At 46.0% G+C, this 15,003-nt stretch overlaps 1 pseudogene; it reads right to left on the bottom strand.

Annotated features, from left to right (window-relative positions):
- Window positions 1-1,878: 1,878 nt before the first annotated feature.
- Window positions 1,879-2,078, bottom strand: LOC122700788 (annotated as a pseudogene).
- Between the last annotated feature and the right edge of the window lie 12,925 nt (window positions 2,079-15,003).

Here is a 15,003-nt window from a genome sequence, read left to right as displayed (position 1 = left end):
TTAGTTTCTTAAGGGACCTCCATAACCGTTCTCCACTGTGGCTGAGCCAGTTCACATTCCCACCGTCAGTGTGGGAGGCTTTTCTTCACACCTCTCCAGCAGCTATTATCTGTAGACTTTTTGATGATGAAGCTGGGTTCCTTCTGAAGTTCCTAGCCTCCAGGAAATAAACAGTAGGTGAAAAAGGCTGGTGCAGAAAAGTATGTAGCACACGCCACTCCTTGTGTTAAAACGTGTAAAGCTGATGTGGACTGAAAGTATGTGTCAGTATGTCTCCATGAAATGTGTGTGTATATTGACACCCCAACCCCCCAGTGTGGCTGCATCTGCAGATGGGCCCCCAAGAACGCCGTCAAGGTTAAATGAGGTCAAAAGGGTTCAGCCCTGATCCCCTAGAAGCAGCGTGTCTGAAGAGTCCCCAGAGAGCTCCCCTGCTCTCAGATCAAGGAAAGGCCACATGAGGACGTGGTGAGGAGGCGGCCGAACCAGGAACAAGGCCTCCAGAAGCGAGCTCAGGCTGCAGCCTCCAGAACCAGGAGAGGTTCACTGCAGCCTCAGCGGCTGGGCCTCTGTTCTATGGTGGCAGAGTCATGAGATGGCTGTTTTCACAGAGAGGATGTTTCTAGCCTCCTCCGGGACTTGGCAGGTGTTACGCAGTCCATCCTCCTACACCTGCTCATGTTTGTATCTGTGCCTATACAGATGGGTTCTCAGGTGCCTCCCTTCAAGACACAGTCTCCCCCTGAACGAGATGTGGAGGAGATGGCCTGAGACTCCTGAGTGGCTTGTAAAAGGCAACTCCCCCAACCTCGCTCACCATGTAGTAAGGAGGCTCAAGTCACACCTGAGAGGCCCACATGGGGAGGAGCCATGTGAGGGGGCCTCATGGAAGCCCCAATACCTGCCCACCCCCACCCCCAGCCATGAAGCTGATGCCTCTGCTGCAACTTCGTGAGGGACCCTCAGCCAGCACCCCTCAGACAGATCACTCTCAGACTCTCACTGTGAGGTAATGTTTGTCCTCAGCCACCAAGTCGAAGTAACGTGTTTAGGCAGCAAGAGATAAAAACACCATGCAAGTATCACCCACCACACATCTGAAATGATCAAACCATGTCTGCCAGCCCCTGGGAACCCCAGATCTGTGCAGTTCTGGTGCTGAAGGGATCCCCAGGTCACCGCACCCCAGCATGAGCACGTGCAGGCGGGCAGGTTTCAGAGCGAGGTTTAATGCTGTGTGTGTGTCTGAAAGGTTGCTGCTGAACCATGAAAGACACTGGGATTCTTGGTCTCCGGAGGAGAATTCAATCCGGGGCCAGAGACGAGGCTTGATCGCTCAGAGCTTTTGTGTAATAAAGTTTTATTAAAGTATAAAAGAGATAGAGAAAGCTTCTGACATAGATATCACAAGGGGACAGAAAGAGTGCCCCCTCACTAGTGTTAGCAATGGAGTTATATAGTTTTAATTAGTTATTACAGTGAATCCAAAGGAGGTTGTAAAGACCTTACTAAACCCACTCCCATAATTTACATTTTAAGATAACAGGATTAGCCAGAAGGTTTTTTCCAGAATCTGTCCTCAAGCAGGATACATTATTATTATATAATCCTAAGGAATATAGAGGAAAAAAAAAATCTGTCCTTTCCTCCTCCTTGAGAATTCCAGACCCCTCTCTCCTTGGGGACCCCCGGACTTCTTATCAACCTGCCTAGGAATTGACTCTCATGTCCACACACTGAAGCTATTTCCACCAACAGAGGAAATGAACTCCTGCCAGGGACTTCCTAGAGTCCATTCAGAGAGCCTGGGCTGTTCCAGATGCAGACGGCAGGAGGCACACCAGCAGACGCCACCGGGGCCCGAAGGGGTGAATTTAATTAGTCACCCCTCTTGAACTTGCTGTTGACGTAGGGCACCCAGTCCAGAATCAGCCGCCAGTCAGTGGCCCACACCAGCCCCACGGCGCCCATGGTGCCCCTCGTGCTCGCTGGGGGACCCAGTTTCTGGCCAGCCAGTGGTAGCGCAGGCCCAGGAACCTGGTCAGCGTCGCGGTGCCATCCCAGCTCAGGGTGTCCATTTGGCTTATTTTTGTTTTATTTTTTGTTACTCCAAGATGTGGATGCAAAATGAACTTTGCTGCAGTTTACAACAATGTTTTCTGCCTATATTTGCCTCAAAGGTTTTAGAGTGCCTGTCCTCATATTGAGATCTGTAAATTATTTAGAGTTTATATGGTGTTAGAGAGTGAGAAATGGACTATTTCCTGCTCTATCAGTAAACAAGGATGCAGTTCAGTTCAGTTGCTTAGTTGTGTCCGACTCAGCACATCAACAGTTCAGTCGCTCAACACGTGTCCCGTGTGCGGCCCAGTGGACTGCAGCACACCTTCCCTGTCCATCACCAGCTCCCGGAGCTTGCTCACTCATATCCATTGAGTCGGTGATGCCATCTAACCATCTCATCCTCTGTCGTCCCCTTCTCCTCCCACCTTCAATCTTTCCCAGCATTAGGGTCTTTTCAAATGAGTCAGTTCTTCGCATCAGGTGGCCAAAGTATTGGAGCTTCAGCTTCAGCATCAGTCTTTCCAATGAATATTCAGGACTGATCTCCTTTAGGATGGACTGGTTGGATCTCCTTGCAGTCCAAGGGACTCTCAAGAGTCTTCTCCAACATCACAGTTCAAAAGCATCAATTCTTTGGTGTTCAGCTTTCTTTATGGTCCAACTCTCACATCCATACATGACTACTGGAAAAACCATAGCTTTGACTAGACAGACCTTTGTTGGCAAAGTAAAGTCTCTGCTTTTCAATATGCTGTCTAGGTTGGTCATAGCTTTTCTTCCAAGGAGCACGTGTCTTTTAATTTCATGGCTGCAGTCACCATCTGCAGTGATTTTGGAGCCCAAGAAAATATAGTCTGTCATGTTTCCATTGTTTCCCCATCTATTTGCCATGAAGTGATGGGACTGGATGCCATGATCTTAGGTTTTTGAATGTTGAGTTTTAAGTCAGCTTTTTCACTCTCCTCTTTCACTTTCACCACGAGGCTCTTTAGTTCTTCTTCTCTTTCTGCCATAAGGGTGATATCATCTGCGTATGTGAGGTTATTGATATTTCTCCCGGCAATCTTGATTCCAGCTTCTGCTTCATCCAGCCTGGCATTTCGCATGATGTACTCTGCATAAAGTTAAATAAGCAGGGTGACAATATACAGCCTTGACGTACTCCTTTCCCAATTTGGAACCAGTCCATTGTTCCACGGTTCCTTTGAACCATGTCCAGTTCTAACCGTTGCTTCTTGACCTGCATGCAGATTTCTCAAGAGGCAGATCAGGTGGTCTGGTATTCCCATCCCTTTAAGAATTTTCCACAGCTTGTTGTGATCCACAGTCAAAGGCTTTGGTGTAGTCAATGAAGCAGAAGTAGATGTTTTTCTGGAACTCTTTTGCTTTTTCTAATGGATGTTGGCAATTTGATCTCTGGTTCCTCTGCCTTTTCTAAATCCAGTTTGAACATCCGAAAGTTCTCAGTTCACATACTAATAAAGCCTGGCTTGGAGAATTTTGAGCATTACTTTGCTAGAATGCAAGATGACTGCAATTGTGTGGTAGTTTGAACATTCTTTGGCATTGTCTTTCATTGGGGTTGGAATGAAAACTGGCTTTTTCCAGTCCTGTAGCCACTGCTGAGTTTTCTAAATTTGCTGGCATATTGAGTGCAGCACTTTCACAGCATCATCTTTTAGGCAAATGCCAACGGATATCATAGTCATCATCAATTGCAGCCCTCCAGTGTGAGCTGGTGAGTCCTCAGGGAACTCAGGAAGAAGATTATCTGCTTTCTAGCAGCCATCAGACTTCAGACACTCCCTCAGGTGAGCCCTGAGGAGAGGAAGTTCAGGATGTGAAAACAGGATGCTGGCCCCAGATAGGTGAGGTGCATATAAAAGGAATGATTTCAGTGAGCCCAACTCTTGCATCTTCCCATACACAGAAAAACACTAAATTCCTTGACTCAGGATATCTGGTTTTCTTTAACAATAATCTCTTGATATTCAGACTACCTGCCTGTTGTTACAAAGTTCTGTGTAACCTGGCTCCTTCCCTCACCTCCTGAGAGCAGTTCTCTCAGGGTTAGTTGATATGGTGTCTCCTGGGCTTGAAGACCTAAAAATTCCCACCGAATAAAACATAACTCTCAAATTTTAGGTTGTGAATATTTTTTAAGTCGTCAAGAATATTGTAATTTCATTCCCATTTTCATTGTTTCAGGAACGTCCACACTGTCTCCAAGAGCTATCCAGGTGGCGCTAGTGGTAAAGAACCCACCTGCCAAAGCAGGAAACAAAAGAGATGCAGGTTTGATCCCAGGGTGGGGAAGATCCGCTGCAGGAGGGCATGGCAACCCACTCCAGTATTCTTGCCTGGAGAATCCCATGGACAGAGGAGTCTGGCAGGTCACAGTCCACAGGGTCGAAAAGAGTCAACATAACTGAAGTGACTAAGCACAGATGCATGCTGTCTCCATAGTGTCTGTTCCCAATTGACATTCCAGCATCGATGGAGGAGGGTTCTCATTTCTCCACAACCGCTCTGTTAGAGGAAGCACACTGATTGAAACCGCCCACCCTGGCCAGGCACTATAGTAACCATTTGCATGAGTTGTTTTATGACAGGAAATCCTGATAAGGAATACGGAACTAATAAGCCACCCCCAACGGGAAGAGCTCGGGAAAGGTTGAAAGGAGACACCGCGTGTCATCCACTTCCCAGAACCCCTCTCGCTAGCATCCATCTTGGCTGAGCGATGCGTGCGCCACCAGGAAAGACTCTGAATTAGAATGATTGGCCAAAGACACCCGGAAACTAATCCCATCACCATAAAACACGCGGCAGAGCAGTTCTCCTGGGTTCCCTTACCCTCCTGCTCTCCGCCCGGGCACCCTTTACAATAAAATCTCTTGCTTTGTCAGCACATGTGTCTCCTCGGACAATGCATTTCCGAGTGTTAGACAAGAGCCCAGTTTCAGGCCCTGGAAGGGGTCCCCCTTCCTGCAACAGCTCCAGCCTTGGTTCTTTGTAGAGTGCTTGACAATGGCCATTCTGACCGGTGTGAGGTATATTTAGCAAAGTCGACAGCATTTCCTGTGATTTTTTTTTTTTTAAAGAGTATGAGTGAAACATCTTGCAATTGACTCTTGAACGTCTGCTCTGTGTTTTGATGAACACTGCTAGAACATGCTTTGAAGGCAGGTGGTGTTTACTCACAACCCCACGGGCCTTCTGAATATTAAGTGTCCATCAGCACAGCTTTCAACGTTGTTGTTATGGAAAACGGCCACAAGGAGGCAGCATTTCTTCATGCCCCGTTTTCTTTTTCCTTCTGTGCAATTTCATTTTGATCTTTTATTGGAATAGAGTTGCTTTCCAATGTTGTGTACAGGAGTGTAACTCAGTTATGCATAAATCCATACCTATTTTTTCAGGTTCTTTTTCCCATATACAGAAGATCCTAAAAAGTACTGAGAAGCTAGAGTCAGAGAAGAGAATAAAAATGAAGCAAGAGGTGGTGGAAAAGTGAAAGTGAAATTGCTCAGTCATGTCTGACTCCCGTGACCCCATGGACTGCAGCCTACCAGGGTCCTTCATCCATGGGATTTTACAGGCAGGAGTACTGGAGTGGGTTGCCATTTCCTTCTCCACGGGATCCTCCCAACCCGGGGATCAAACATGGGGTTCCCACATTGTAGGCAGACACTTTTACCGTCTGAGCCACCACAGAAGTCACATGTGTTGGAAACAAATGCAAAATCCAAGAAATGTAACCCTGTAGAAGCAGGGCTCTACAAATTTAAAGCATTAAAACTGGATTCCGGAATTCCTTACAGTGGGCACATTTTCCCTAAGAAACTGCAGGAGAAGCCACCCACTGTGCCTATTGGCTTTGATTTTGAAATGGAGAACAGAACCAAACAGAGAAAAGCCACGAGGGTATTGGAAGATAAACACTTTATTTTTTTATTTTTATTTTTTTAAAGCACTTTAAATTTATGCGAAGACTTGCCCTTATCTATCTTGTTAGGTGTTGCAGGTGTTCCTAAAAAGAGAGAAATTCCACTCACTGTCCTAGGACTCCTGCCTTTGTTCAGAGGAAGAGAACCTAAAACCCACCCAAGAAGATGAGGATGAGGGAAGCCAGGAGTGATAAGAGCTCAACAATTATGTGGAATTTAGAAAGATGGTAACAATAACCCTGTATGCGAGACAGCAAAAGAGACACAGATGTATAGAACAGTCTTTTGGACTCTGTGGGAGAGGGTGAGGGCGGGATGATATGGGAGAATGGCATTGAAACATGTGAATTATCATATGTGAAACAGATCGCCAGTCCAGGTTCAATGCATGAGACAGGGTGCTTGGGGCTGGTGCACTGGGATGACCCAGAGGGATGGGATGGGGAGGGAGGTGGAAGGGGGGTTCAGGATGGGGAACACATGTACACCCATGGCGAAACCAATACAATATTGTAAAGTAAAATAAATAAATAAATAAAACTTAAAAAAAAAAGCTCAACAATTACCCCATGACGGAGTACCTTTTAAGTCCAAAATCCTGGTGAGGAGAACTGTGGAAATATGCCCTTTCTCTTTTGATTCAAAAAAGTCACTTACAGAAGAAGAAGAAAATAAAACAACTGCAGGAAGGGGAGTTGCCTAAGTTCTAGGTGCTTCCTTCACCTCATTTTCCTACCATTAACCTGCAGGAGAAGAAGATGAAGGACACAACTAAGGTTGAGCCTTCTGCTTGGAGCCTGGCAGAAGTGCCTGAAGGCACAGACTTGGCTTCTCTCCGTGCCCCAGTGACAAGAAGTCTCCTCCTGATGTGATGGAAAGAGCAGCTCTGGTCCTGGATGGAGTCTGTAGCCAAGTCTAGCAGTGGAGTCTACTGGAGAACTTGGGTAGTACCCACATAGTCAAGGGTCACTCACTTACAGTAATTTGTGTTGCTTCCATCCTCCTCCTCTTTTTTACATGTCAGAATATATAGTTGATTTAATTGATTTAAATTGATTGTTTGATTTAAATAAGTTTGATAAGTTGATTTAAATTAAATTTGTAATTTATTCACTTTAAGTATAATTTTTGCTGCTTTTATCCTTCACTTTTTATATTCAAATTTAAAAATAAAAATACTTGGTTTAGTTTATAGTTTATGTCTGATTCTTTCCTCTTCTCTGTGCAAAATGAATTTAGAGTTAAGGAGCCCTTTGCTCTGAGGAGGGAGTCTCGTTATCCGCCTGATGAGGAAGAGACTTGACTGATGTGTCCCTCGCTGAGGCTGTCTGCCAACTTCAAGTGGAGCTGCTGTTCAGGCACCTTCTTCCCTCGTTGGGAACGCTGAGCAGGATATGCTTTAAGTCCTCCTGTAACCTGGGCTGGAATCGATATGTTTGTCTTACTAAAAATTTAAAAAGGCAGTTCCATACTCCTCTCAACAGTGATTCTTAGCATTTACATCTCATCAGCACCGTATGTGTTCACAAGGAGACATGATTTCTTCATGCCCTACTCCTGTTGACTAGAATAACCAGAGCCTTAGGGTTACTCCTAAAACATGGTTTCTTCTGGCAAATGCCGGAAGCCTATCTCATTAATCCGTGGTGTGTTTTTTTTTTTTAAGAGACTTAATGTTTACTTCTTTTAGAGGATAGCTGACTTACAATATTGTGTTTGTAGGTGTAGAGATTCTTCATCAGTTATTCCCATACACATATTGATTCATCTTTGTTTTCTTCCACATACACGTTATTATAGAGTGTGTAGTACACTACCTTTTCTAAAGTAGGTCCGTGTTGATTCTATATGCTATATGTATTTGTGACTGTAAATTAATCCCAACCTCCTAATTTATCCCTTCCACCCACTACTTCCCTTCAGTAATCATGTTTGTTTCCTAAGACTGTGCATGTATTTCGCTTTTATAAAATAGCTCATTGATATCAGCTTCATTTTCTGAAGTACTTCACTTACTATGACTGTTCTAGATTAATATATAGTTGTTCTAGATTATTCTTGTAAATGGCATTATTTTTTTTCATGGCTGAATCATATTCCATTCTATGCATATATGACTTTTTTATTCATTCATCTGTCCATGTACATTTTGGTTACTTTCATGTCTCAGCTGTTATAAACGCTGCTGCAGTGCATTCTTGTTGTTGTTCAGTCCCTACTTCTATCTTGAAAAACCGAGACAGTCCCCATGAGACACTCAGGCCCCATTCCCCTCCCTCAGCCCCTGGCACCTACCATCCTGTTTTCTGTGTCTAGGGAGCCGACTGCTCTAGGGACCTTCTATGAGTGGGCTCAAACATCATTTGTTCTTCTGTTTCTGGCTTATATCACTGAGCATAATGCCCTCAGGCTTCATCCAGGCTATAGCCTGTGTTGGAACTGCCTTCCTTGCATGCTGGACAACGTTCATGGTCTGCTTGTCCGTTTTTCTCTAGAGGAAACATGGAATATCTACATTCATCTCTCATGTCTTATAATGTTTGTGGAACAACTTTAGAAAGTCCCATGACCCAAAAGTCATTCATCATTAACTACTTTATAAACTTTTTTATTTTGAAATCCATCAAAGCTCAGAAGAAGGGAAGAATGTATGTGAGCTTCACCTGTGTTTAGGGTATTCATTTTATTCCTGGTGTGAGCTTTGCGTGTGCTTGCGCCTGTTTGCAGACATGTGCTGTATGTGTGCACAGTGCGTGTAGGTGCGCAGTGGCATATGTGTGCGGGGGCTGGGGTGGCGGGGAGCTGGTAGTGGGTCATGGGCTGGGGGCTTGGGGCCCGCGGTGGGCAGGCGGGCGCAGGTGGGAGCTCCCCGTGGGTTCTCTGCTCTGATGGCGTCTATGCCCCACCTCTTTCCGCATTCCCGCTTGGATGCAGCGCGGTGCCCTGTGGGTGTCAGCCCCAGCACGAAGTCACCTGACTGGGAGCCTAGGAGGTGTCGGTCCCCCTTGCCCCAGCCCTGCGGGGAAGCAGGACCTGAGCGCGATCCATCCTTAATGGACCATCAGGATAGCCGGACCCGCTCTCCCCGCGCCACCCTGCAGACTGTCCTTCCTGGGTGCGTGAGGCAGCGCCTCCTGCCGGAAGCCTGGGACGCTGCAGCCGGGCCACTTCCGGTCCGTCCTTGCGGGACCCTGGGCTGCGCTCCGCGAGGTTCCTTCTCTGCCTTGGGCCCTGACCACCGCGTGGCTGTAGAACCTGGTCACAGTTCTGTTTTCCCCGTTGAAATGTTCAGTGACAGGTTTTGTTCCATTTCCTGATGTGAGTGAAGTGTGGAGCCCAGTGATGATTTCTTCTTCAAGAAAGGTACATCCTAGTTCCCACACGCGCGTGAGCCCCCTGTCCAATGATGAGGATGAGAGGCCCCCGGTGTGCCTCCTGGGAGCGCAGCCCTAAGCTGCTTTGAACCTGACCAAGTTCTGTCTACGTGGTAGATTCAGACCTCTCCAAGTCCTGTCTACACTGATTATGTTTAGATGAGACCGTGCGCTTCTACAATGAGAACATTTACACCAGACCGGGTTCTCTGTGCAGTAGGACATGGAGACCTGGGTAGAGACGCGGCCTGACCTCTGTCCTGGAAAACTCCGTGCCTGCCTCTGAATGTCAGTGCTCAGATGTCTGGGGTTGGGAGCTGAGGTGGGTTTCTCTGGGTAACCGTGCTGTTCTCTGAGTGGGATTCCATGGCCCTCCCAGGGGTCAGTGCTGAGGCAGGGCTCTTAGCCTTTCCCTCTGACAGTTCACCTTCCCTGGGGCTCATGGAGACACCTCAGGTGGGCTGCCTGGTTGTTTTTCAGTCTTTATGTCCAGCTCTTTGTGACCCGATGGACTGTAGCACGCCAGGCTTCCCGGTCCTCCACTATCTCCTGGTGTTTGCTCAAACTCAGGTCCGTTGAGTCGGTGATGCCATTCAACCATCTCTTCCTCTGTCGTCCCCTTCTCCTCCTTCCTTCAGTCTTTCCCAGCATCCGGGTCTTTTCCAATGAGTCACCTTTTCCCATCAGGTGGCCAAAATATTGCAGCTTCAGCTTCAGCATCAGTCCTTCTAATGAACACCCAGGACTGATCTTCTTTAGCATGGACTGGTTTGATCTCCTTGCAGTCCAAGGGACTCTCAAGAGTCTTCTCCAACACCACAGTTCAAAAGTGTCAATTCTTCGGTGCTCAGCTTTCTTTATGGTCCAACTCTCACATCCATACGTGACTACTGGAACAACCATAGCTTTGACTATATGGACCTGGCTTGTTTACACATTGGGGGCCCGCCGACCACAGCCATGGTGTCCTGACTAAGGGGACGTGTGACCCCAGGTAGGGGTGTCTGGGGACTGTGTGAGTCTCACCCCATCTGTGTGGGTCAGAATCATGTGCAGAGAGAGACCATATACACAAAACTAAAAAAAAGGGAAGAATACATGTGAGCTTCCTTAATGTTAGGAACTAATGCTTTACAATATCATTTTATACAGACCTGTGCGTATTCCCTCTTTACCCCTGCAAGATTCCTCATCCCTGCGGCTCCTGGAGACTCCTCAGGTGAGCTATCTGGTAATTATTCCAATTCACCAGCACGAGCATGCCAAGAAGAGAGCAGGTTTACCTGGGCAATTGATTGCAGGGCACATGGATCAGGAAAAAGCCAAAGGGCAGCAGGTGAAGTTGCTGCTCTGATCTCCTTCCAGTAGACTGTCCATACTCAGCAGAGACCAGACCTGCCCCTTGTCTTCCAGCCCAGCATCTGGTGTGTTTTCACAGCACCTCAGCGGGACAAGAAAGGACCGAGCCTGCCAGAACCAAGGTAGTGTGTTCAACGTGATCATGACAGCTGTAAAAACAGTTAATATCATGCAGAACCAAAGAGAAAGAGGAGGACGTCTCTGGGACAGGTGTGGGGGAAGGAGACTCACCGATACTCCTCTCTACCAAGTCAGGAGGTTACAGGGACTCAATCGTTTCCACCATAGGGGCCCAACCAGCAGAGACCTGGTGTCCTAACCAAGAGTCTTGCCACCCCAGGTGCAGGGTCTGGGGAGGGGGGTCACCCTGGAGACTGTGGACCTGTGACCCCAGGTGCAGGGTCTGGGGAGGGGGGTCACCCTGGAGACTGGACGTGTTACCCCAGGTGGGGGTCCTGCGAAGGTGGGGTCACCCTAGAGACTGTGGACGTGTGACCCCAGGCATAGGGTCTGAGGAGGTGGGGTCACCCTGGAGACTGTGGATGTGTGACCCCAGGTGCAGAGTCTGGGGATTGTGTGGGTCTCACCCCATCCATATGGGTCTGGATCCTGTACCCAGAGACCCCGTATGTGCTGTTTACAACAGTGTGTCTTGCCCCTCCGAGATTTTCAGCATCTGAATGGAGGGAGTTGCCCTGACTGACCTGTGGTCCGTTTTCTTCTCTTCATGTTGCCACAGTCACATGAGGTCGGCACCTTTGAGTGAGTTGCTGCTGTGCATTCCCCTGAGTGAAAGAAAGCCTTTGGTGGTGTCACACTGATGTCACAGTGCGTCATAGATCTCATTCACGGGGTCACCACTGGCTGGTTTCCTCCAGACCAAGTTCACCTAATTTGATTTGTAGTTTATTGGTGTTTTATATTGGTGTACAGTTGATTTCCAATGTTTTGTTTGTTTTAGGTGTACATGAACTTGATCTATGCATAACTGTATGTATAGGTGTGTATCTATTCTTTCTCTGTTTTTTTTCTCATATAGATTATTACAGTTTGTTCAGTAGAGTCCCCAGTTCTATTCAGTAGGCCCTTTTTCTTTATCCACTTGATATATATTAATGTGTATGTTTTCGTCCCAAACTCTTAATTTATCTGTCCCTTCTAACTTTCCCTTGATAATCATAATTTGATTTTCTCAGTCTGTGAGTCTGTCTCTATTTTGTAAATTAGTTCATTGGTATGAACTTATAGATTCTATCTGTATGTGATATCTTAGTATATTTGTCCTTTTCTCTCTGAAAAGTATTTATAGTATGATAATTTTTTGGTATATCTAAGCTGCTGCCAGTATGATTGTGGCTGAGTAGCATTCCAGTGTATAGATGTACCACGTAATCTTCATTTTTCTGTCAATGGACATTTTGGTGGATTCTGTGTCTTGGCTATTGCAGTAGTGATGACCCGAAAATCAATGTGCATGTGTCATTTTGAATGGTGATTTTCTCTGGACCTAAGTGAGGAATGGGATTGCAGGATCATATGATCCCTCTACGTTTAGTGTTTCAAGGAATCTCCGTGCTATTTTCCATCATGGCTTTACCATTTACATTCCCACCAAGACTGAGGGAGGATTTTTTTTTCCGTACATTTTCTGCAGTAATTATTCTTTGTAGATCTTTTCTATGATGACCATTTTGGCCAGTGTATGCGAGGTATCACCTTGTAGTTTTGTTTCACATTGATTTAATAATTACTGATGTGGACTATCTTTCTATGTGCTTTTATTTATTATTTTACATCTTGTGAGAACAATTTACCTCTTCAATCTGGCTTCTTGAAAGTTGGCCCTGTTTGGAATTTTTTCCAGTGATTTACCCCAGGACATTTCTTGAGGGCAGGTGTCATTTACCTGCCCTCTTGGACTGTCATTTACAAGCCTTGTCGGAATTGTGACTGTTATGAGCCCTTTAGCCTCTGTTTTAAGGTGTATATATTGATCTGAACCAGCTAATTACTCCCTGTCCCTCCTTCTTTATTTTTTGGTAACCATGAGTTCCTTTTCTAAGTCTATGAGGCTGTTTCTCTTTTGTAAAGAAGTTTATTTGTATCCATGTTTAGATTCCACAGAAAGTAACATCCTGTACTTGTCTTTCTCTATCTCACTTACTTCACTTAGTATGATCATCTCTAGTTTCTTCCCGGCATTATTTCATCCTTCTTTACTTCTGAGTAACATTGCATTGTGTACATGTACCCCATTTTCTGCCTTCATTCACCTGTCCTTGTCCACTTAAGTTGCTTCTGTATCTTAATTATTGTACCTAGTGCTGCCATGATCTTTTGGTGCAGGTGTCTTTTTAAGTTTTGTTTTCCTCTGAATCTACGCCTAGGTATGGGATTGCTGGGTCCCTTGGTACTTCTATGTTTAGTTTTTCAAAAACCTCTGTAATGTTCTCCCTAGTGGGTATACTGACTTACATTCCTCCCAACAGTGTAGGAGGGTTCCCTTTTCTCCACACCCTCTGCAGGCTTGATCATTGTAGGGTTTTCAATATGGCCATTCTGATCAATGTGAGGTGATACCTCATTGTACATTTGATTTGCCTTTCTCTAAGAACCAGTAATGCTGAGCATCATTTCATGGGCTTTATGGCCACCTCTATGACTTCTTTGGAGAAATGTGCATTTATTCTTTGGCCGATTTTTTATTGTGTTGTTTGTTTCTTTGATATTGAGCTGTACTAGTGGTTTATATGTGTTGAAGAGAAATTCCCTATAGGTATCTTTGTTTGCAAGAATTTTTTTCCATTCTGAGGGTTGTCTTTTTCTTTCACTGATGGTTTCTTTTGCTGTGCAGATGCTTTTAATGTTTATTAGGTCCCATTTGTTTATTTTTTTTTTCATGATTCTATGAAGTAGATCAAAAAAGAACCTGCTGCGTTTTTATGTCAAGGTGCGTGCTCTTTTCCTCAAGAGTTTCATAGTATTTTGTCCTTTTATTTAGGTCTTTAACCTATTCTGAGTTGTTTTTGTGTATGGTGTTAGGGAGCATTCTAATTTCATTCTCATTTTCATGCTAAGGATCTGCCCTGTGTCCTCCACAGTGGCTGCTCCCAATTTCCATTCCCAGCATCATTGTAGGAGGGTTCCCTTTGCGCCACACCCTCTCCAGCATTTATTGTTTGTAGTTTCCACCTATGGCCATTGTGACTGGTATGAAGTGATACCTCCTTGAAATTTTGATTTGCATTTCTCTCACGTTTAGTGATGTTGACATCTTTACATGTGATTTTTTTTTAACAGTGTGAGTTAAACTTACTTATTCAAATTGGCTTCTTGAACGCCTGCTCTGTTTTTAATATTTTTCTGTTGACCTCCCCTAGGACACTTCTTGAGGGCAGGTGTTTTTCACTTATAGCCTGCAGGTCTAGTGACTATTAAGTGCCCGTGAGCAAAGGTTTCAGTTATTGTTGTGGGAAATGGCCACGAGGCAGCAGCATGCCTTTGTGCCCCTACCCTGGTTACTGGGGGAACCAGAGCCTTAGGGAAAGTCTGTTCCTGGATTGTCAATTAGAGTGGCATGTGCCAGAAGAAGGACAAGCAATGGCACCCCACTCCAGTACTCTTGCCTGGAAAAGCCCATAGACGGAGGAGCCTGGTAGGCTGCAGTCCATGGGGTCACTAAGAGTCGGACACGACTGAGTGACTTCACTTTCACTTTTCACTTTCATGCATTGGAGAAGGAAATGGCAACCCACTCCAGTGTTCTTGCCTGAAGAATCCCAGGGACAAGGGAGCCTGGTGGGCTGCCGTCTATGGGGTTGCACAGAGTCGGACACGACTGAAGTGACTTAGCAGCAGCAGCAGTGCCAGAAGAAACACCCAAGGCTTGTGTCCCATTCCTTCTTCCTTCCTTACCCCTGTCTCCTGGACACATCCCAGTTCCTGCAACACCACTTTGTCGAGGGTGCTTTCATCATAGGTGGGGTGACCCTAAGGAAGGAAGCTGGAGGTGGGAACCCCATCACCTGGAAACATGGAACCCAGGGGACTTTTCAAAGCTCTTCCAGCCGAGAGGCTCCACGTCCTTTGGGTGCAGTAGGTGTAGTTTCACTGCAGGAGGACCCGCCTGGATCTGGAGGTTGTGGGCCAGTGCAGAGGGGAACAGGCACACCAGGTCCATGGGGAAGGGCTCATTAATAGACATATCCTCCCCAACTTCCTCAGTCCCAAGGCAGTCCATCCAAGGGACGGAAGCC

The sequence above is a fragment of the Cervus elaphus genome, chromosome 9 (assembly GCF_910594005.1).
Source record: "Cervus elaphus chromosome 9, mCerEla1.1, whole genome shotgun sequence".
NCBI classification, from domain to species: Eukaryota; Metazoa; Chordata; class Mammalia; order Artiodactyla; family Cervidae; genus Cervus; species Cervus elaphus.
This window is presented reverse-complemented; position numbering and strand designations above follow the sequence as displayed.